This window comes from Nelumbo nucifera, chromosome 1 (genome assembly GCF_055504915.1).
Source record: "Nelumbo nucifera cultivar China Antique chromosome 1, China Antique-T2T, whole genome shotgun sequence".
In the NCBI taxonomy this organism is placed as follows: domain Eukaryota; kingdom Viridiplantae; phylum Streptophyta; class Magnoliopsida; order Proteales; family Nelumbonaceae; genus Nelumbo; species Nelumbo nucifera.
Window position 1 is genome coordinate 33,964,338 of NC_142649.1, and position 24,206 is coordinate 33,988,543.

The 24,206-nt window shown below is 39.9% G+C and overlaps 1 long non-coding RNA gene and 1 pseudogene across 2 annotated transcripts; both read right to left on the bottom strand.

The window, feature by feature from the left end:
* Nucleotides 1–10,749: 10,749 nt before the first annotated feature.
* LOC148803105 (uncharacterized) lies at nt 10,750–16,835 on the bottom strand. The gene is made up of 4 exons (XR_016080049.1): nt 16,748–16,835; nt 16,537–16,623; nt 11,271–11,329; nt 10,750–10,842 (listed from the first exon to the last, which is right to left on the bottom strand). It is a non-coding gene; the product is annotated as an uncharacterized LOC148803105 (long non-coding RNA).
* Nucleotides 16,836–19,572: 2,737 nt separating this feature from the next.
* Nucleotides 19,573–23,838, bottom strand: LOC148803106 (uncharacterized; annotated as a pseudogene). Its single transcript, XR_016079859.1, has 6 exons — nt 23,835–23,838; nt 23,629–23,685; nt 22,595–22,751; nt 21,027–21,067; nt 20,000–20,071; nt 19,573–19,902 (listed from the first exon to the last, which is right to left on the bottom strand). The product of XR_016079859.1 is annotated as an uncharacterized LOC148803106 (transcript).
* Between the last annotated feature and the right edge of the window lie 368 nt (nt 23,839–24,206).

The window sequence follows — 24,206 nt, forward strand, 5'->3', positions numbered from 1 at the left end:
GTTGGTCACTACCTGGAACTTATGCGACATCTCCCTCTGCTCCTGAACTCTCCTCATCAAGAACAACTTCCTAACGATGGGTGTCCAGGATGTAATCGGTTTCCAAGAATTGCGCATTTCGATTGTGGAACACTTTCTGCTCACTTGGGTCATAGAATAGGTAACCTACAGAGTCTTTTGGGTAGCCTACAAATAGGCAACGGCTGGTCTTGGATTCTAAATTGTCTGCACTCGTTCCTTTAACGTGTGCTGGACAACCCCAAATCTTCAAGTGTCTGACAGTTGGTTTCTTTCCGGTCCAAAGTTCATATGGAGTATTCAGAACCAATTTGGTTGGAACCCGATTCAGTACGTGAATCGCAGTCTCTAATGCGTAACCCCAAAAGGATGTGGGTAACTCTGAATGTATGAGAAGCGACCGGACCATATCCAATAAGGTCCTATTCCTCCTCTCTGAAACACCGTTAAGTTGTGGTGTAGCAGGAGGAACTAATTGTGATACTATCCCATTTTCTTTTAAGTAGTACCTAAATTCGTCAGAGAGATACTTGCCACCTCGATCTGATCGAAGGGCTTTAATTTCTCTGCCTAACTATTTCTCGACCTCTTGTCTAAACTCTTTGAATTTTTCAAAGGATTTAGACTTGTGTCTCATTAGGTACACGTAACCATATCGTGAAAAATCATCTGTGAAGGAGATGAAATACATGTGTTGATTCCGTGTCCTAACACTCCGGGGACCACATGCATCAGTATGTATTAGGTCAAGTGTGCCTGTACATCTTTTAGGCTTACCGTTAATTGGCCATTTCGTCATCTTGCCTTGTAGGCAAGGATCACAGGTGGGAAGATCTTCTACAGTTAGAAAATCCAAAGGACCGTCATTTACCAACCTTGTGATTCGGTCAACACCGATGTGGCCAAGTCGGTAATGCCACAAACACGTGGGATTAACTGTATCACGGGCTCTCTTCTTGGGGATTTCAGCCGACGTAGTTTCGGTTATGTTAGTTTCTAGAGAAGGATGTAGAACATAGAGACCGTTCTCCAGTTCCCCGTATGTGATTAATCTATTGTTTCTTTTAATAGTAATTGTATTACTAAAGAAGACAGAATTACCATCTGCACATAGTTTTGTGACAGAAATCAAAATTCTCCTTAAATTTTGTACATAAAGACAATCTTTCAGTACAATCGTTCATTCTCTAAAAAATAACTCCACGGTTCCTATGGCCACGGCTGCAACAGTTGCATTAGTCCCCAAGTAAAGTGTGACTTCTCCTTCACTCAGCCTTCTACTTACATTGAACCCCTGCAGTGAGTTACACGCATGAGTTGAAGCCCCAGAGTCAATACACCAGGACGCAGAAGCTACCAACAGATTGGTTTCTATAACACAAGTTTCGAAATTACCTTTATTGGATTCCAAGTAGGCAGGACAGTTCCTTTTCTAGTGGCCGGTCTTCTTGCAGAAGTGATAGGCATCCGATGCTTTGTCTTTCTTCTACTTCTTTCCCTTAGTGGCTTTCTTCTGAGGCTTCTTTGCCTTCCTCTTTCTCTTTCCTGTCTTGCTAGCTTCAACAAGCATAGCTACAGGCTCATCCTTTTTAATCAGTTCTTCAGCTCTTTGCAACATATTGCTGAGCTCTTGTAGGCTGACATTCAGCTTGTTCATGTTATAGTTCATGATGAACGGATTAACGGAAGGAGGCAAAGAATTAATGATAGCATATATCTGGGTCGCAAGGTCCAGCCCGGATCCAAGAGCCTCCAGTTCGTTGATGTATCCCATCATCCGAAGACAATGGTCGTGAACTTGTTGGCCCTTGGTCATTTGTGCGGTCATGAACTGTTTCAAGACCTTTTGTCGAGTATAACAATTCTGCTCTTCATACATCGCCCTGAGACTGTCCAATATGTCATTGGCAAGTTCGATGTGATCAAACTGCCTCTGTTCAGGCCTCAGAAGCCCTATCACCCGGATGCTCCGGGGCAGGATTCTTTGCCACTTTATCTAACTTTTCAGAAGCTAGGACCAGCATAAGGTTCCTGTACCAGTCGGCATAGTTTGGGCCCTTCAACTTGTTGTCATCAAGCAATTTTGCAAATGATCTGTTTGCCATTTTCTGATAAAAGAGCAAACATCAGTCCACAACCATATTTGATTCATGTTTATTTCATAGATATGGATTTTAATCTACGTTCCATTTCCATTTATTCATCTCTGAGATTTCCCTCATTTCTCAATGACGGAGACTACGGGTTGTCTCTGGAAATGTGGGAAATCACATAGGGTGCATGGAGCCAACTGTTTCAGCTGCATAACCCCACCACCTTTCTGTGAAGGATCATATCCACTCATCATATGAGTTTTCCCTTTGACCTCTGTCAGACAAGGTTCAGAGCCATTTTCAGGTAAACATTTCTGTCCTGTGAGTGCTTACCCATCATATTCGTGAACGCCAAGGTACCGTGAGAGATTTCTCATTTTCTGGTGAAGCCCCTCCCACATCGGTCTATGACGCCCCTATCATCTTATGAAATACTCAGACAAGCCCAACAACAAATGGATAGTCCATTTTCTGGTTCGTTTCCTCATTACTGAAGGACTCATCCTCATGCTAATGATGGAAGGCCTTCAAAGAGTTCATCATATAAATCTCCCTATCACATGCACTCATAATAGCTAGAGGGAACAGTCAATTACGCCCTAGTTTGATCTAGGTCAAACCAAAGTGGCTCCCACTGACTTTCATAAAGTCAGATTTCGGTGGGCCTAAATCGGCTAGGGTTCCGCACGTAACCTCTTGATGAGGTGTGGGGCCCACCACTGAGGGAGGTCATCCATTGACCAAAAGAGACACCATGGCAATGATGTGCATTCAGCCATGGTGTGCGCAAGAGCCACTATCGATTGAGCATGGGCCAAGCACTTATGGCCCATGTACGTAGCACATCACACATCCATACATCTCATGCAGGGATAAGTTGATCCAATCAATTAATCATCTGTAAGGCCCATTTGAAGCCCATTTTAAATCCATAATATTAACCATTAATATTACCTAGGTATATGGGCCGAATGGTTCAGCCCATATAGCTTTACATGTTAAGTGGGCTTTTAGCAGTTTTAACTATTTAAAACTGGGCCTTTACAGGTTGGGCCGAATTAACCATTTAATTAAATATCAATCCTCAAGCCCATTAGTGGGAAAATTAGGGCTGACTTTCAGCCTTGATTAAACCCTAGATTCGGTCCAAACGGTTTGAACTAATCTTGGTTCGAATGGGTCTAGGGTTTGATCTTTAATTAAATCTTTAATTCAAGAAAATAATCTGAAATTAAATAATGATAAAAGAAAATCAAGAATCAGTCAAACACGGCTGTTTGCACAATCCATCATGCAAAACAGAGGTTAGATCACAGTTTGCAGTTTCATAAACTGCAAATCGCAGATTGTATTTCTCCCATCTGCGAAATCTCCTTCTCTGCGAAATCTCCTTTTCTACGCCGCCATCTTCGATCCAAAAAAGAATATTTTATAGACCAAATGTAATAAAGCAATCCAAAAACTGCAAAATCGCAGGTTCCCTACGCAAATCAAGATTTCGATCTCCTCTTGTACGAACAACCCATAAATCAAGAAAATCATAAAGAATAGTTCTAAATAATAATTAGATTTATATAAAATTAATTTCAGATTATTCGCCCATTAATTTTGGGAACAAATTTCCCAAAACCCATATCTGCGCAAATCGGGTAGAACGCCTTCTGCCCATTTGTTCAAGATTTGAACCATGGCTCTGATACCACTGAAGGGATGAGAGATCCATCATATGGATGCCCAAATCTTGCGGAATAAGGGGGGCGAATTTCAAAAATTTTTCTCTCCCTTCAACTAGGAATCACATTCCCTATTTTGAAAATCATATTTTCATGGATCAATCTTGAACCATAAACTGAACCAGATCGAAACCAAAAGGAGTAGGAGAGGATTATACCTGATACGGGGAAATAATATCTCCCAACAAAGGTGTTCACGCCCAAGGAAGGATCCAAAGGCTGCTCCCACTGAAGATGGCACAGTACAGGATGGAGCAGAATCAGCAGTATTATTCTCCAAGAATTCTGTCCTTCGCAAGAAACAGCAGGATGGCACATGAGCACAGATTTCTATCAATTCTTTCTCAAAGAACTAATGTCAAGATCGAATCTTGACTTCTCCCACAACTGGAGATCGAACTAGCAAACAGGGCGACAAGAACAAGGAGGCGGCAAGAAAGAATTCTATAGGGTTGCTTAATTCTTTCTTCTGTGTGTTCAGCTCTCAAGGGGGATGTGAATTATCTCTACCAAAGGCTGCCTCCCCTTTTTTTTCTTGTAACCCTAAAGGATCAGCTCCTAATCCAATTAGGACTTGCTGATCCAAATCTGATTTGGATCAAACATCCCTTTTAGGTGATAAGGATAAACCCTTATCTTATCTGCAGATTAGATTAGCTACCTCCTAATCTCATTAGGAGGTTTCTAGATCTGAATCACATTCAGATCTAGACTCTCTGAGTGGATAGGGTTAAGACCCTATCCTTTCTGCTAATCCATCTCAGAATTCGCCCCATATTTAACTAATTAAATAGCCCAGTTTGGAATGGGCTTTAGGCCCATTAAGCTTATATGCTCACTTAACCTTCCTAACTGCTGCCCAGTTGGGCTTCCTTGTATGGCGTGGGACCCAAGCATTGATCTACACATCAGCCACATGGGTTCGGCCCAACCTTTGTTACAAGGCCTGGCCGAATACACTGTTATGGACAGTGCACCCCTGAAACCCATCAAATGGGCTCTATGGGCCCAACACTTACCCTAAATGGTCCCAGGGCCAAGCCACCTTGTAACACCCAGGGACTGTGGGCAGATGCAAGATTAGCCCATCAGGTATTACCCTCAATGGTCTTACACATAACCTCTCAGCCCATAATGATCATACACTGCCCATAATGATCATTACCTTTGTCCGACAAAAGGGCTGATCCTATCACTATGATTACCCACTCAGATGAATTCTCAGACTGTCCCAACATACCCAGGTTTTGATCCCCGCTAAGGATCTCACTGATTGGTATATCAAAGATAGCCTAATCCGACACCTAGTGCAGTATCATAATCGAGTCTAGGGGTCGGGTGTAACTTTCCAATTTTTCCCATCAATCTCCAAGGTCCAGGGCAATACTGGAAATCTGGTCCAGTTCATAGATTCAATTAATCCTACACTATATGTGCCTAGGGTCTCACCCTGGCAGCTGAGACAGGCCACCCAAACCAACTTGGTGGCACCACAGTGTCAGCCTTATCAGGATAGGTCTCCCCAGACCGACCCACTGGCTGTGAACATTCTAAACTAACACGAGTCTCATTAAGTGTCCAGTTTAAGGGTATTACACAGAAACATACCAAGGGAACATGAATCAAATATGCACTTTTATTCATTTACAATAAACTCATAAAGTACATCATTCTGATTGAAGCTAAGGGCATACAAAACTATCTAACATCTGCAAGCATGCGTCCTTGAACCTTTTGATATAGCCCCGGATGGACTCTCCTTCCCTCTAGACTATTCCGATGAGGCTCTCCTCGGTGTTGGGGCACCGTTTGCTGGTAACAAAGTGTGCGATGAAGACCTGACGAACTGGCTCTAGCTTCTTACCGACCCAGGGGCCAGGTTCCTGTACCAGGTGCGGGCTACTCCCCTAAAGGTTGTAGTGAACGCAACACACATACAAGACTCATTGGCCCTTGCCAGGTACATTTGGGACTAGAATGCATCGACATGGTCATTGGGGTCAAAAGACCCATCATACTTGTCTAGAGGAGGGAGTTTGAAATCCTTGGGCATGGGGACTGCAAGGAGTTTTGATGACAAGGGGGAAGGGACTGAAAGAATAGGGGCAACTTTTACCTCGTCCATGCTTGTTTCTTCTTTACCTTGGAGCTCGGGCATGATGCGGATGGTAGTTCGGCGACTTCGCCGACATCTTCACTGCTGCTTAGAAAGGCTGGTGTTGGTGCTACTTGCCTCGGTGTTGCCGAGGTTGTTCGGCCCAGACTACTGGTAGTCCGCTGCCAGGACGCCGAACTGGTTCTCTGTGAGCGGGAGCTCGAACTTAGAGTGCCGAGGTGCTGACTTGACTGGCAAGGAGGTTCCCGATCTGCCGACGAGCTGCGAGGCGGTGGTGATTAATCTTTCCGTCCTGCCCGGGGATTAGGTCTGGCTCTTGGAGGGTTCCTGGAGTTGGGAGCTCCTCCTCGGTGAAGGCGCCCGCCCTGAGGGGAGGGCTTGGCCAGCTACGGAGCAGGGTGCCGAGGTGGAAGTTGTGGTTGGTTCAGAGAAAGTTGGGGGAATTGCTGTTGATAGTGATACTGAGAAATGTGGTGGAGTACTTGCTGCTGATGGAGCTGATGTTGCTGGAATTGCAGCATTTAGGCTTGCATTGCCCGTATGCACTGCATCAAGTCATTGAATTGATTTTGGCTAGTCGCTAGAGGGACAACAGTAGGTTCAGTGAAAGTTGTCTCGATAGGGAGGGGAAGGGGAACATTCACAGGTGCCACCATGCTTGGTGCATTGAGGCTAGGGATTCCATCCATCGAGAGGGGGACGGTGAATTGTCCGATGCATATAGTGGTGGGCTGAGGGTGTTCCCCTACAACATTCAAGTCGGCGTTGTGCCTGTTGCTGCTGGAGGAAGCCATGGAAGCTAAGGTTTCTTTGAGAGAGAGAGTTAAAGGATAAGGGAGGCTTTTTGAAAGGTTCCCACAGACGGCGCCAAATGATGATGTGCAATCCGGTCGGTCCTGGCTGCCGGTTACCTCGCCTCTGACGAGATTGAAGGTGCTTGAAACAAGGAAGAAAATTGAGACTTCCGGGGAGGAACCCGGTTGGAACACTCCGAAGCTCAAGTTAGTGCTCTTGAGGAGGCAAGGGAAATGAGGAACTTTAAGACCAAAAAGCACAAGAATCACATACCTCCTTCTTTGAGAGATGGGGGCCTTTTATAATCACCTTGTACACTTACTTCCATACCTCTGCCAGTTCGGGTATCATTACCTCCGCCAGATCGGGTGTCATTTCCTCTCCAGATCGGGTGTCATTTTCTCTGCCAGATCGGGTGTCATAACCTCCACTGCTAGTTGCCAATTGCCAGTTCGGGTGTCATAACCTCCACTGTTCCTTGTCAGGGCCGTCTCTGCCACGTTTGAGATAGTGGTGGCAGGTGGCCGTTGGAGGGCGGCTATCATGTGTTGGACCCCTAATCAGTCAGGTGTGCCGCTGGTGGGTGCCGAACCCAACCAAAGATAAACAGTCTTGCTCTGGGTTAATAATTTGCAGATAGTGATGAGCAAGGTCGTTCTCCACAGGGATTGGGTGGATTTATTTCCAAGTAGATGGATTAAGGGGGATTTGTAAAGCTAAGGAAAGCGAGTAAATAGCAGAAAATAACAGAAAACAAAAGATTAAATCGATGGGAGAAAACTTCCGATTGAAGGGATAAGTTCAGCTTTGATTCATAGCATTGATCCTTGATGCAAAGATAGATTCATATGTTTATGAATAAATTGGTTATAGCTATTAACAAGCTCAAACAGCCAGCCGCTACTCTTATTATTCGACAACCAAAACAAGCTCTTTGATTGCTTCCCTTATTAATAGGCAGTCCTAAACAAGCTCTTAGGATTTAACCTATTAATAGCATTAAGAGGGGAGAGACCCAATTCTGGTCAGCGATCTCACAAGCTCGGATCGTTTAAACCAGATCATAAATTTTCCTAACATAGATCGAAAACTTTTTTGCAATCAATTTATGTTAGTTGCCACCATGATCGAACCTATCAATCATATACGAAACTGGAGGTTCAATCGGCCATAGATTATTTCCATTGAATGAGCAAGGGGCCCTTCTTGCTTAATCAACAAAAATAATCCTCACAGTTAATTAGCAGAAAACATATGAATACCCATAAATAATGAACTGAAATAAAAATCAATTAGATCTCACAATGTTACAGAATCAAGGCTTCCCTAACCCTTCAACCAGAAATAAGAACTTACAGACACTTCATGATGAAAATGCAACTTCTAGATGAGAAAGGGGGGCGAACTCTTGCTTCTTCCTCCTTGGTTGCTAATTTCCCTCTCTGAAGACTGAAGCTCTCTTGGAGGAATTGATGCCTTGGGTGCTGGTCTGCCCCCGTTTATATAGATTTGGGGAGAGGGCTGCTCTACAACTCCCTTAAGGAGATTATCCTCAAACTGGAAAGTCCTAGTCTAAATTGAACTTATCCTACCTAACTCTTATCTCTTATCTTTCTAGGATTATAATTTGAGAATTTAAATCTGATAAAACTCTTTTATTGAGATTACATTCAATCTTCTATTCTAATGGGACTCTTGGGTCTTGAATTCGAACTGGGCTTCTTTAACAATTCGGACTTGCTTCAAGACTCTTCTGCGAAATGGGCTTCAGCTTGTGAAATGGGCCTTGCTGCGAAATTGCTCCGACTTTGGGCCCAAATTCGTCTTCAATGCGGATCGATTCTGCCAAAACCCAAAACATAAAAGTTGTGGATCTTTTCCTTATCTTTCCGGTGCTTCTTGAAATGTCCAAATCGGAGTCCGGAATTGAGAGTTATGTCCATATCACTGATCGGTGCCAAAACTATGCAAAACATCCGATTAACCTTGTTTTCTTCCAATCGCCTATCTGCTTGCCCTGAATCGAAATACAAGAGTAATGAGTCCAATTAGGTACCAATTAAGTGCAAAATACTAAATATTGAGGGATAAACATATGACAAATTTTATTCTCATCAGCCGCCTCCGTATACGGGCTTCCTGGGCGTCAGGTACGGTTGTTCAGTCAAGCGACTTGGAGCCGAAGTGTGTGCGAGGTAGTCTTGAATTCGGATAGAAGTATGGCCTGAACTGCCCCTGGGTGGGCAGTTCGGGTTTTTTGCCTTTTGTGCTCCTTGTAAGGCTCAGGACCTCGAAGGGAGAGCTCGGGTTGTGGGTTCCTTTTTTGGGGGAGCTCGGGACTCTTTAGCTCAGAGCTCGGGTTGTGGGCCCGCTGCCGTGCCGAGCTGGCGCTTTTGCCAGGTCACTCTCGATTGCTTCCACGTGTCGCATGGCCAAGGGGTCGGGTCAAATCTCCCTCCATCAATTTTTTTTTGTTTAATTTTTCTTTCTAATTTGCTTCAAGTAACCTGTTTTCTCTATATTCACTTAAATTGAAATGAAATACACAAATAAAAAAATTAATTACAAATAAATTTTAAAAACCCATTCTTCATTCAAAATATTTGAATCACAAATACATCTTAATTTCAATTTGATAAATTCTTGGTTTGTACAAAAAATGTTTTCTTCACAAAATGCCATTTTGGGAGTTTTTCAAATCAAGCCTCATCCCCCCTGTCTGTTACCTTCACAAATACATTTATGTTGTTTGAATTCCAAGAGGAGAGCTAATTTGAAAGATCTTTGAGACCCTTTTTTCAGGTCGAGAAGAGCTTTTCTCTCTATGGTACTGCAAGCCAAGTCAACAGTTATGAAACTCCAGTTGATGGATGCCTGATAGGACTTCAAATGCTGCAAGAAAATATCCAGAAAATGAGATAGGATCTGAAGATAATCGAAATATATCATACTCATTAATTGAACACATTTTCTAGAGAGGAAAAGGAAATAAAGAAGTTGCTAGGAACAATTAACAATTAGTTACTCTTAAAGTTCTGTATGCTAAACATCTGTAACATTCAAGTTTGATATAAATACTGAACAAAAATTTTATAGGCCAGCATGGCATCTAGCGTGTTATCAAGCAGCGTTCCAACTAACATGGCCACGGTTGGAGCTGACGTGAATATTGAATTCCATATGTCATTGAACTGCAAGCATGTACCCAAAGGGAACAAGATCAGATGGATTACTTTCAGATACCCAATTTATACAGATGCTAAAGGTCTAGCAATGCCAATTTATGTGTGTTAATGAGGATTGGAATTAAAAAAAAAAGCACTTCAAATTCCAATTTAAATAAATGCCCTTTTGATTGTTGCAATCTAAAAAATTGCACCTTTTCCCTGATGAAAATCAGGGTGGCGCCTTGGAGCATCGCAGTGTTTCAAAATGATGCAAATCTGGCTATGGAACAAACATCTGATGATTATATTACTCACCCATCCACCACTTGTTTTAACTGGTCCATGGCCTGCCGAAGAAGAGTATTCAATAAAATACTGAGGAATGGAAATTCCCAGGAACAGAGAGAGACCCAATATGTAGAGGTTTCTCATTGAATTATTGTTTGTAAACTGAATAAAGGATATCTCAACAGCAGCTGCAAGAGAAAAAAAATACAAGTTCATATAATAGAACGAGGATCAAAACTATGATATTGATGGAAGTGATTATTCTTCATCTATGGAATACCAAAAAGATTTTTTTTTTCAATTATATGTTATTATTTTCTTAAATGGTAGTATTGCTGCTTAACATACAAATCGTCTGATTTTTGGGCTGTAAACTCACCAATTAGTCCAAATAGAACACAATATATGACAGCAAATATTGGGAAAGGTATCGATGCAAAGAAAGCTCCAAATTTCCCTGATAAAGAAAAATGAAGTTTACTTTAATCAAAAGATTCGAAAATATCTAACTATTCTAATTTCTTGGAAGTCAGAACAAACCAAATATAGAGAAGAAGATCATGAAAGCAGTTGATATCTGCACCACTCTTCAGCTTCCCACATGGGTCAGTCAAAGAAGGCCAACATTTTCACTGCAAGGGAAATGAATTCTATCAGTGGAAGTCGATGATTTAAACTTTACATTATCTGTTGAGGATTCCACTCAGAGAAGGCAAAAAAATTTAAGAATATTGCTTTCTTTATCCCTTTTAAATGGTTAATTGTAGAGAGCTAGGAAGGACACTAGTAATTAGTTATCTTTCTCTTAGAAAATGAAAGAAAAATATTCACTCACATGCCTATAAACTAGGGAAAAAAACTAAATTCATTTATGCTTGGTTGCAACAGTTACAATGTAATAATACAATCTCAATGTGCTTCTAGTCGTCTAAAAAACATTTTTCACTGTCTTCACTTTTAGCAGTTCCGAATTACTATTTGCTAGAGAAGATTAGTTAAGCTTGAGCAGTCACATAAAGCAGACTAGATATACTAATTATAGGCTCATGTATGTCCTTACACAGATGCAGTAGTACCAACAGCAGCTCCAAATATCCCATCAAGCAGCATGCCAATACCCTGCAGTCACAAAGAAACAAGGCTTGTGTAAGGAGAAGCATGCTATTCTCTATTTATCTGAACAAAACCTTCTAAAATTAGTGCATACATTATTATTTGATTACTAAGAAACATGAAGGTTTGGGTGTATGATTCATGAATACACATGGGGTTTCTCTTCCATTTTCAGATAAGAATTAACTCATCAAATAAATATCATGTTTCTAAAACGTTCTTCATTTGATCTCATAAGAAAATATTATCTCTGTTATCCAAAATGCTAGTATCTAGACTATCAGTCAAGTCTTCATCAGACCCAGGACATGCCATCCTTAAATAATTTCCTTGTGAATACATGCATACTGAATGCCTACCAACAGTCCTTTACAGATGGGTGTGCTCCAGCCATTAGTTCTGTTTAAACAATTTTAAATCCATACAGTGTACACCTATAAAAAGAATGGAAAGGCCAGTTCAAAAATTACTATAGGTCTCATTAAAGACAAACTTTGAAGTTTGTCAGACTATAAGAGCAATACTAGAACAATGAGAAGGGAATAACTCAGTCCGGAATTGACTGGTCTCTTGAGTCATTTAAATAGAAAACTGGTTACAAGAGGATAACTATGTATAGAAGATAACAATTATAGAGTTAGAGTTTATCTAAGAAATTATCAGAGGATAAACTACATGATAATGAGATAAGGTGATCAGTTATCTAGGATAGCTAGAAGAGATAACGATCCTAGTTACGAGTCTATCATAACTATTGAGATACTCTAACATCCCCCCGCAAGCTTAGCGGTCTCTTGGAGACGGTAAGCTTGGTTGTAAGGTCATGAAACCTTGTTGATGGCAGAGGTTTGGTAAGAATGTCTGCAATCTGATCATGGTTGGGAATGTGATTGATCAGTATAAGGCCGGCTGCAACTTTTTCCCGTATAAAGTGAACATCCAATTCTATGTGCTTGGTGCGAGAATGGTGGACAGGATTGGAGGAGAGAAACTTGGCACTCAAATTATTGCACCAGATGACAAGTGGGCGAGGGAGCTTCAATCCAAGCTCCGTTAGTAACATCTAGAGCCAAAGAATTGCAGTGAAAGTGGATGCAAGACTACGGTATTCTGATTCTGTGTTGGAGCGAGAAACCGTTGACTGTTTACGGGAGCTACATGAAATCAGATTACGACCCAGTTAACATAGAAACCCCCTTGGGAGCGACGATCAACAAGGCAACTAGCCCAATCAACATCAGAAAAGGCTTTGAGAGCCAATTCTAGAGAAGAACGAAAAGTAATGACATGATCAATTGTGGACTTAAGATAACAGAGGATCCTCTTGACTGTACTCTAATGAACATCAGTGGGCTCTTTCATAAACTGACAAACTTTGTTAACCGAGAAGCTGATGTCTGGCCGAGTAAGGGTAATATTTTGTAGTGCCCTTACCACACTGTCATATTCGGTGGCATCTAGAAGAGGAGAACCATGAGTGACATCAAGTCTGATAGATGCCGCCATAGGTGTATGAATTGGTTTAGCCTCATGCATCTTGGTCTTGATGAGAAGATCATGAATATATTTATGTTGGGATAGGTGCACCCTATCTGAACTGCAATGCAGTTCCAAACACAAGAAGTAATGAGCTTCCCCAAGATCTCGAAGAGCAAAAGTGGTAGAGAGCTAAGAGATGAGTTGAGTAAGGGCAGAATTAGAAGATCCAGTGATCAATAAGTCATTCACATATACAAGAAGAAATATGACATCAGTGCCAGTCCGCCACATGAATAGGGAACTATCTGCTTGGGACTCCAGAAAACCAAGGTGAACCAAATGATCCCTTAATCGAGTAAACCAGGCCCGTGGGGCTTGTTTCAAACCATAAAGTGAACGTTTAAGACGACATACAAAATGTGTCCGTGCTGTTGAGTAAACTGTGAGAGATATTATTAACCGAATAGTGGTTGGTTTAATAACCAGACTAAAGGTCTCAGCAAAGTCAATACTGGCTTGTTGGGTAAACCCTTGAGCCACCAATCGCGCCTTGTACCTTTCAATGGACCCATCCGGACGTCTCTTAATCTTATAAACCCATCGATTTCCTACAATGTTCTTATGAGGAGGTGGAGGTATAAGATCCCAAGTATCATTGTGTAATAGAGCTTTGTACTCATCCTCCATGGCGAGTACCCAATGGGGATCTTTCTTGGCAATAGTGTAGCAAGAGGGTTCAAGATTGGGGTCAACAGAGGCTTCCAAAGCATACCTAGGGTTTGGTTTGCGAACACCACTCTTGCTCCGTGTCATCATGGGATGAGCATTAAGTGGGGTTGCAGTGGAACAAGAGGGTGTATTTGAGGAGGTTGATGATGATGGGATCAATTCGGTAGAACTAACATTAGTGGATATAATAGGTGGGCTAGGGGCGGTGATGCCGGTGGGTACAGGAATGGGTTTAAGAGAAGGGCACGGATATGTAATGGTAGGAGGGCCAACCACAGTGTTGGTAGCCGAGTTGGGAAGTGGAGGTGTGCTGCTAGAAGTACATGGGAAGGTCATCAAAACCTACATTACGGGAAATATATAGACGACCAAATGTTAAGTCCAAGCATTTGTACCCTTTGTGATGTAAACTGTAACCCAGAAACAAACACCATTTGGAGCGATAGTCCAACTTAAAGCGGTTATAGGGTCTGAGATGCGGATAGCAAGCACATCCGAAAGTGCGCAACATAGTGTAATTAGGTTTAGTGCCAAAGAGACACTCTAAAGGAGAGTTCATGTCTAGTATTGGAGAAGAGAGTCGATCAATTAAAAAAACTACAGTCTCAAAGGCATTATACCAGTAATGTTTGGCATTGAAGTCATAGCCAAGAGGGTGAGACCCATTTCAACAATATGGTGGTGGCGTCGTTCTATAGCCCCATTTTGTTCATGAACATGAGGACATGAGAGACGATGAGTGATGCCCGAATTGGAGAGAATAGGGAGAAGTGGTTTGTATTCTGTACCTCCATCTGTTTGCAGAGTTTGATAGAAGTGTTCAATAAATTCTCCACATTCTTCTTAAAAACAACAAAAATAGAGACAACTTGAGTTTTAGAGGCCATAGGAAAAATCCATATATACTTGTTGTAAGCATAAACAAAAATCAAATAATAGCGAAAACCATGTCTTGTAGAGATACGGGCTGGTCCCCAAACATCAGAAAATAAAAGTTCTAATGGATACTTCGCAGCAAAAGTACTATTAGAAAATGACAAGGTATGACTCGCCCAGTGGACAGGATTGACAAAAAGAGATGTCCTTATTTGAAATTGGAAGCTAAAATGAAGATAAGATGTGGGCAGCTACTCGCTTGCTGGGATGTCTTAGCCACTAATGCCATATGGAAACTGATACTTTCTCACCAATGAATGCTGATGGAGCTTTAGTTGTGCAATTTGTCTTCAGTTGATAGAGCCCTCCCTTAATCGGCCCTTGGAGGAGAATTTTCCCAGTCGCTTTGTCCTTAACAGAGAAGCCAGTAGCGTCAAAAATAAAAGTTGCATTATTATCCTTACAAAACTGGCTGACAAAGAGTAAGTTCTTAGATATATTAGGAACTCTGAGAATATTATTTAAGACAATGGACCCAGAATCAGTATTCAAAACAGAAGAGCCAATATGAGATATGTCTAGACCCGTACCATTGCCGACTAGGATATGATCTGTTCCATGATACTCATCGTGAAGAGAGATTCCCAAGATTTGAAGTCATATGATTAGTTACTCCCGAATCAGGATACCAATTATCATTGTGAGCTGAACGTGAAGATGAGGCTGTATGAGTTTGCTTGGTATTCTTATTGGCAATGAGTTCTAGATAACGGTGGCAAGTAGTTGTTGTATGGCCAAGATACCCATAGAGTTGGCAAACTACTGTGGCGTTCTTGGAATTGGATTTGTTGCGATTATTGTTATTATAGGAAGTTTTCTTGAAATTATCAGAACCACCATCATTATTAAATTGTCGAGGCTTATAAGAAGAGGATTGATTGCGATTGAAGTTTTTCTTCTTATTGGCCAAATTAGCAGAGGGAGAGTCCAGTACAAATTGTGAAGAGTGACGCTCTAAGCGCTTTTCAAAAGTAAGTAACAGACTTTGAATTTCAGATAAGGAAAGGCTATCTAGTCTAGTAGTCGCAGAGAGCACAAAGGTATCATATTCACTGGGTAAACCACCAAGAAGATAATGAATTTGATCAACATTAGTGAGAAAGTGTCTAGAGCCAGCTAATGCATCAGATAAACTTTTAATTTTCTGAACATAATCAGTGATAGTGAGAGTACCCTTCTTCAGGTAAGCTAACTCTAATTTCAAATCATGGATTCGAGTCTGACTGGTAGAAGAAAAAAGAACATGGAGTCGATCCCATACCTCTTTGGTTGTCTTAGAGCCAACTACTTGAGCCAAAGCTGGCTCTGTTAATGAAGATAATAACCAGCTTATGATCAATTGGTCTTATTCGATCCATGCTGCATGATCTGGGTTGCTGCGGCTGGATCCTTGGCTACTTCCATCTTCCAAGAAGAGTGGAGGACAAGGGAAAGATCCATCCACATAGCCATATAAACGATGCCCTCTGAGAGCTGGTGTAGTTTGAGAGATCTAAAGCAAGAAGTTATTACGGTCCAATTTTACTGAAACTACATTCATAAAACTGGAAAGGGAGACTACCATAATAGTTCGACCATCTATCGATCCAGGTTGCATTTGTCTCTGAATGGCATGAGCAGTGGTGCTTGTCTCCGAAGCCATGACGTTTGTCAAATGGCTCTGATACCATATAAGAGAAATACTAGAACAATGAGAAGGGAATAACTCAATCCGGAATTGACTGGTCTCTTGAGTCATTTAAATAGAGAACTGGTTACAAGAGGATAACTATGTACAAAAGATAACAATTTCAGAGTTAGAGTTTATCTAGGAAATTATCAGAGGATAAGCTACATGATAATGAGATAAGGTGATCAATTATCTAGGATAGCTATCAGAGATAACGATCCTAGTTACGAGTCTATCATAACTATTGAGATACTCTAACACAGACACTTGAATTGTGAATTCCTTCTCAGATATGACACATAACAACAATCCCTCACTTGTGGGAACAAATAAAAAGAAAATAAATATTCAAAGAGGAAAACTAAAACAAATCAAATAATCTCTTTATCCAACAACAAACCTGCAGGCCAGTGCTTCGACTAAGTACGTGTGCAGGAGGAGGAGTAGCACCCGCAAGCCGTGCAGCTGCAAAATATGTTCCAGTTGACTGCATTTGAGATTATGAGGTGAGTATAAAAGTTTTTTACACAACATATATTCTTAATCTAAAATTAGCTAAAAATGATAATTGAGTATTGAGAATAAGCCCCTGGAATGAAAACAGAGCTTACCTCAGATGATGAAACAAAAGCTGGCCCCATCATGCCAAAGACATGGCTTGCTCGAAAAATGGGTGCACCCCACTGAAAAGTATATGGAATTCTAATCCTGTAATCAAGGGAACAAAAGTAACAGCCTAAAATTAAAAGCTAACTCCTCTAATAGGTAAAACAGAGAGTAATAGAAGCAAGTTGAACACTTAAACTGGAGGATACCAAGTAGCTGATGATATTAGATATGAACGATCAGTGTGGTAATTGATCTTAGTCTGCTCCCGGACATCAGTATAAGCAGCACTTACAGTGAGTAATGAACGATCATTGGGGAGGACCCACTGCTGTCTAGTTACTGAAATGAATCTAGAACAAATAAATAAGTGTAAAACAATTTTCCCCTGCTGTCCATAGAGACTGAACACATTTTCAATCAACATATGATAGGAGGATTGATGCAAAAGCATCAATGGGTAGAGTATCCTTGGTAGACCCTTAGCGCTTGTTGGCCATTGTGGCTGGAGAAGAAAAGAGAATTCTGTATCATTTCATTGAAAGAGAAATATGTACTCTGAACTTATTAAGAGTACCTACCATTTTGTAAATATGAATTGCTGGATTATCTACAACTGCAGCATGTGGTTCAGAACCTGTTCAGGCATTAGAACTTAGAAGTGAAGCATGTGAACTGAAACCAAATTTATGAGACTAGATTGTTGAAATGTAAACACCTAACTTGCATAATGGAGGGAAAAAATCCTAGCAGAAAAGAATACTTGGGTGTCAAAAGTTGTCACTTATTATTCACTTTTCAACTATAATTAATAAAGTACAGTGTTGTTATTCATAAAAAAATAACTACTTATTATATGCTTTAATTACCAATAATTAAGGATTATACCATCACAAGTGTGGCATAGAAAAATCTATGAAGATTCACACAGGTGCAATGAGTTAATCAATAACTATAGATAACGGGAAGGCCTGTAAAGACCCTGACCATGGATGACACAATCCATGAAGCTGCACAAAGCCATGCAAACCTTACATTCAAATTCTGCATATGGTATGTGTAGAAGAACTACTGAAGGGTAGTTTTGTAATTCTACTGTACTTTATTTTTCTTTCTTATATTGTAATAGGTGTGTACTTTAGTGTATAGTTCCTTTATTCTCTTTGTAAGGAAAATATTGTCCATTTACATAAGATTAATATAAATATATCTTTTCTAGGTTGGTTCAATCAGATTGATCAATCCTAACAGATCTGAACCTTTGTCTCTTCCATTGCTCTTTCACTTTCTCACGAGCTGACATGGTATTAGAGCAAGCTGCTCTCTGATCCTTTTCTCCTCTTTTTTGATCAGTGTGACAACTTTAGTCACTGCTGATTGAATCTGGATTGTTTCGATCTATCCAGAGATCTGTTCATTGTGTTTTGCACATCCAAGGAGAGAGATTTCATTAGATCTCTCTCGTACGACATCAGTTTGCAATAAGAATTGAAAGGAAGTGTCGCCTAGGCTCTCTCATCATATTCTGAAACTTTCATCAAGATCTGAGAAGTTTTGAAAGAGATCTATACATCTCTTCTAGGTGGCTGCACCTAGACTTTCCTTGTCTAGATTGTGTTTCAAGTTTTCTCCTTTTGTTGGAACTTGGACAATTTCTTGTGACTGTAAGAGGCTTCTATTATCAGTTTGTTTGATTCTCACAGCTTGATTACTTCTTTATTGCTTGATTAGATCAGTCTTTACTTGTTTCCTTTTCATTATGGCTTTGGAAAAGAATGAATTTATTTTTGTCAAGTTTGATGGGAGCAACTATGCTCTCTGGAAATTTCATTTTTAGTACTTTATTGAAGGGAAACGCATGTGGGGTTACATTAATGGTTCCACTTCCATGCCTGACACCAGTGATGTCAAAGGGTTGAAACAGTGGAGAATCGAAAATGCTCAGGTTACCTCATGGATACTTGGGTCTATTTCAATGGATGCCAGTATTTCGATGAGAGGTCTCAAATCTGTTCATGACATGTTCGAATACCTAGAAAAGGTATATCAACAATCAAATATGTCTAGGCAATATCATATCGAAATTGATATCTTCTCCTATGTTCAAGAGGAGAAGCGGATGTAGGAATACTATGCAGGCTTTGTGAATCTTTGGACTGAATACGAACTAGCTCACTTTGGGGATCTTTCTACAGATTGTTGTGTGAAGACTATGAAAAAGCATCTCACTAAGAGAAAGACTATGCACTTTTTGATTTACCTTAGGCCTGACTATGAAACTCTACACTCCAACATTTTCAGTAGAGAACCAGTGCTTGAACTAGATGCAATCCTTGGAGAGTTGTTATGGGAGGAAACTCATCTTCGTACCTTATTTGCACTAGATCAGAAAAAAGAACATGGGATTGATACTGTGTTTCCAGCCACCAAACAGAAGGGTAAGAAAGACTTATCACTACAAGAAAATAGACTTTTAGCGGGAGTAAACTGCCGCTAAAGGTTTTACCGGTAGTCGGTAAACTGCCACTAAAACAATTGTCGCTAAAAGTTCTAGCGGCAGTTTTCCTGACTATTGGTAACGCTTCAAAACTGTTGCTAGTTATGACTGTAGCTATAGAGATGCACTGACTGCCGCTAAAACTATTATATATTTATTTTCACACCTGCCCAAATAACTTGAAATTCGTTCAAAGTAACCTATAATTGTTTTTAATTACTAAATAAGATTTTAATTTTCTTCAAATAACCTATTTTATATTCAATCATCCAAATTGAAATGAAATACAAAAAAACAAAAATAAAATTCCATTAATTCATTCATTCATTCTCAAAAATTCAAGTTTCAACCATTTATTCTTAAAAATATCAAGCTCCATTCAAAAGACTTTACAAAAACTTCTTCGACTTCTCCCAAAAACTTCTTTACAAAAATACAAGCATGGGTGGTGGCATAGTATGTGTATGGATGGCTTTGCAAATGGTGTTGATTGAAGTAGTAGTAGTGATGGGTGTAGTCATGGTACTCCGGGTTGTAAGGGTAGGGCCACATCTCTGCCCTCCTCCCAGTCTTTCCTCACTGCCTTGAGCACCTTCCTCTGCTCTGCCCACCCAGTTACAGTCACCTTATGCATCTTCATGTCTATGTCAATTTCATCCACTCCTGATTCATCATAACCATGCCATCAAATTTAGAGATACTCTCTTTATGTTTAAAGGAGGGCATCTCTGTATATATATATATATATATGTATGTATACCTTGTAGTTTTTGAAAAGCCTTCTTGATCTTGCTCTCACATCCAGCACAATCTGGACTCTCATCTCGACAATCTGGAAAACCCAAAACAATAGGAGTAAGTGTGATTCATGTATGGCCATGGTAATGATAATGGGTCACAGAACACGAGTGTTGGCTTAAATGGGCCCGGTCAGGATTCGTCTTTCAACTAAAGAGAAAAGGATTTAGTAGAGTTTGTGGGGTATATCCATTCCACCCAATGGAAAAGGTCATGGAGCCCATTTGAGAGTTGAGATGGGTATCTTCAAAACCTAGAGAAATGCTAAAAAAAAGCACCCCAAACCAAGAAATGTATCCTTTTAACTTTGAAACAACAGAACAGCATGGTAATAAAGCACTGCAACAGCTAGCGCCAATCACCCTTTGACCTTCAACAACAGCTTCTACTCACTGAAGGTTATATATATGATCTATGGAATGAAGTTGTACTGTAACACACAAATCACAAGTTTCATGGATGCATGCAGCTATCAAAGAGAAATAGAGGTCTGTTTTTTTTGGCACATGGATGCATGGATGTTTGTATTCAGTGCAGCTATCAAATAGCCATGGATGCATGAAGCAAATTAAACGCTTTGTCAATATGCTTGTATTCAGTGAAGCCATTAATGACCCTGGAATATCCACCTGGAAAATAAAATAAATATTAAATATGATGAGTTATTCCTTCACATGTATAGAACAGCCATGTTAGTTTCAGAATATGTACCTCCAATGCTTGTAAAAAAGTAAATTCCTTCAAAAGTTTTAGTAAGCCATTAAAAGAATTCTGCTCCATTGAACTCATCAAACCAAGTTGAATCCAATAACTGTATATATGATCATCCATGTTTTATATTAAAACTCTTCTATAAACTAGGTCTTAGCTTTTCAAACACTCAATTTGTGGAAATGAATCAGTCTAGATCTTATTTACTCTATCCGTCCCACTTTGCTGTGTGACACCAGATTCTCTGACTGTAAATATTAAAATAATAGAGATTTTACCTGGAACCTCTTCTTGACCACATCGAGTGGGTGGCAGACAGCTTTAGCACATGTACCAGCAGCTAAACTACAGAGGAAGAGCTGGAAGCTCGAAAGACTATCATCTATCTGGCTTGAGGCAATATGAAGAGATCTATATCTGTTCCATGACTGAAGTACAAATACCATCAGACAAAAGCAGAAGTTAATCAAGTAAAAGTAATCCATCAAAAATTAAAGAAAAAAGTTAATCGAGTAAAAAGGATGGTGGAATAATTGTTCCAGTTGAAACCCCTTAACCTTTTCTTGCTATTATTATGATCAGCAATCCAAATGTGTAACAAGATACAAGATGCGACCTTGCATCAATCTAAAGTTTTAAAGGCAACTCTGTTAACAAAACAGTATGACGACAAACATAGATTACATTAGGACATCAGTGCATCCTTGTTAATCCTACTCTTGCTAGCAAATTGGCCAAGACGCATTTCAAGAACCAAAGAGATGAGAAAATTCATTCTTGACCATTCATAAAAAAAAAATGTATTCTTGACCCTCTAATGTCCTTTCTCCCTCAAATCTAACACCCGTAGAGTGAGATGAAATAAGGCAATTCACACATAAAAAACATCAGTTTAAACAAGTCTGTAATCTCAGCTATACAAAAGAAAACATAGATAATGGTGTTGCCACTTTCCCCATATGAACCACCCATCTCTGAAAGCCATAGATTGCCTAAAGAGCCCACATTAGTAGTGCATTTGGATACAGCTTAGACATATATTACATCAGTTCAAAATACAAGTTTGTTATTTGTTTGATCAATATAGAAAAATCCTAAAAAAGATTTTTTGCATGTTTTTATTCAGGTCGGTTTATAAAACAGTTCCTAATTGTGAACCATGCCGCCCCATACAGAGATCTCCTATAGAAGGGTTCTATCTGGCTGGTGACTAGACAAAACAGAAGTACTTGGCTTCAATGGAAGGTGCTGTTTTGTCTGGGAAGCTTTATGCACAGACAATTGTGCAGGTAACACTAGAAGCAGTGATTTTATAGTTTTGAAAAAAAAAAAAAAACTAAAGAGGGAGATCAGTTTCTCATTCTCTTGTTTTGGACACAAATGCTTAAGATGATAGGTTGAGCTGCTTGTGGAGGAATCCTAAAGAGGGTTTGGCTTCTTGGGCAGAGTTCTTGGACATATACGGCAATGGGCCTACCATTATTGGCTTTCATCTAGAACATGCCTTGGAGCTTGTGGACTTAGATTCGGAGCCAAGCATTGCCTTTGACCTAAAATGTAAGGCAGCAGCCGGATCCATACAGGCAGCAACCGGACTTAGATCCACAACACATTTTCTTACACAACAAAGTAAAATGCCAATTTAAAGAAAGAATTCATACATCAATGCAATGCAAATCTGAATAAATCGAAGAATGAACATAACTAGAATTCCTATTTCAGTAACTCCACATACTTTCTACATTTTTCACTTGGATCTTATTTTCCTTCACATATGCATAAACCTTTTTCCACAAAATGAGATGCAATGACCATAATATCCTCAGTACATAAGAGGAATTCTTACCTTCGCCTTTCTTGAGCTTCAATAAAATTAGAGTAAACATTCAGCATGTCCCAAGCAACATCCCTCTGAATCACAAGGCGAATGTTTGAAGGTCTTCCTAGGATTTTTTGGCAGGCTTTCCTTTTGGTCCCTGGGATTCTGGAATGGCCTGGATGCTCTACATCAGAAAGTTGTTTAAAAAGAAATATAGAAGAGAAACCTAAGCCAAGATGAAGCTCCCATTTTAGTGAGATATTAAGGCTGGAGGAAGGTTTTGATTGAAGGTGATGCTAAACTTGCAATAGGTTGTCATTCAAGGACTGACACAGTAGTTCCATGGTTATGCTTTATCAATTATATACACCTGGAGGCTGAAGGATAATATCTTTTGCTGTGCTAAAAGTTAAGGCATCTCGTATCTTTCTTGAAGGCAACAAGAAGATGAATTCATTGCAAATAGAGGTTGAGAACCCAGTTACTCAGAAGGGAATCAAGAGGATGAACAGGTAATTCAAATTCTTGAGCATATCTGGAGAGAGAGAGAGAGAGAGAGAGAGAGAGCTTCAGTAGGGAGAAGGTCCAAGTTGGATTTGAGCTGATTTGAGCCGAGCTTCATGTTAACAAACAGTCAAGAAATGGGGTCCCCTCCCTCCATTTCGTCCATTCAATATTGCTTCTTGCTGCTTAAGGCAATCAGTACACAGATATCCTTAACTAATCAGTATCCTTACCCAATCATAAATTCTTTTGGTTGCTTGAAACAAAGATCAAGAAAATTGCAGATTCATCAAATGATGCATGTCGGCAGAGCCAAATCTACCAATTAATTAATCTATTTTATATATTAACGTTACTAATTTAATATATTTATATATTAATCTATTTTAGAGCAGAATATTATGTAATATTCCTAGCTAGTATGCAAATAATGCATGTCAGCAGAGCCAAATCTACCAATTAATTAATTATATACTACCATATCTAAGAGAAATTTCAGAAAGAAATAAAGAGATATTTCAAGCAAGTACAAGGAAAAAGATAGAGGAAAAATGTACCAAAAAGTGTCTTAATGGATGGCGGTTTTGCCTTGGTATTCTTCTTCTTCAATTCAGCTGAAAACAGGAATGTATAGGAAAAACGGTCAAAATCATCAATAAGATGGAATTTGTGAATAAGATAGCAAGGAATAATAAATGGTATGGTCTTTTAAAGATCCTTTTTTCCTTTATTTTTTCTTATCCTTTGGTTCTATTCATGTTACCCATATTCGTAATATAAATGATCCAACATTAAAGTATCACTGTCCTATGAAAAATTAATAGCAAATAACAGGTGTTTCTGATACATTCAACTAATCCAGACCCATGTATCAATTCAACCATAATAAACTCAAATCTTACAAACATATGGAAGAAACCATTTTGGTCAGGTTTGGTATCTACAGGAAAGGTTAACAAGGGCAGTATGGGCTGTTAGCAGTTGTGTGGATATGCAGGGTAAGTCTGTAGTAGTTTCCTCTTTGAGAACACAGCCTTGGAGTTAGAAATGATCAATGCAAACTCTATGAATCAGAAAGAGGATAAAAATGGCCAATGTAATAGGACGGTTCAAAAGTAAAGAAAACCACCAAACT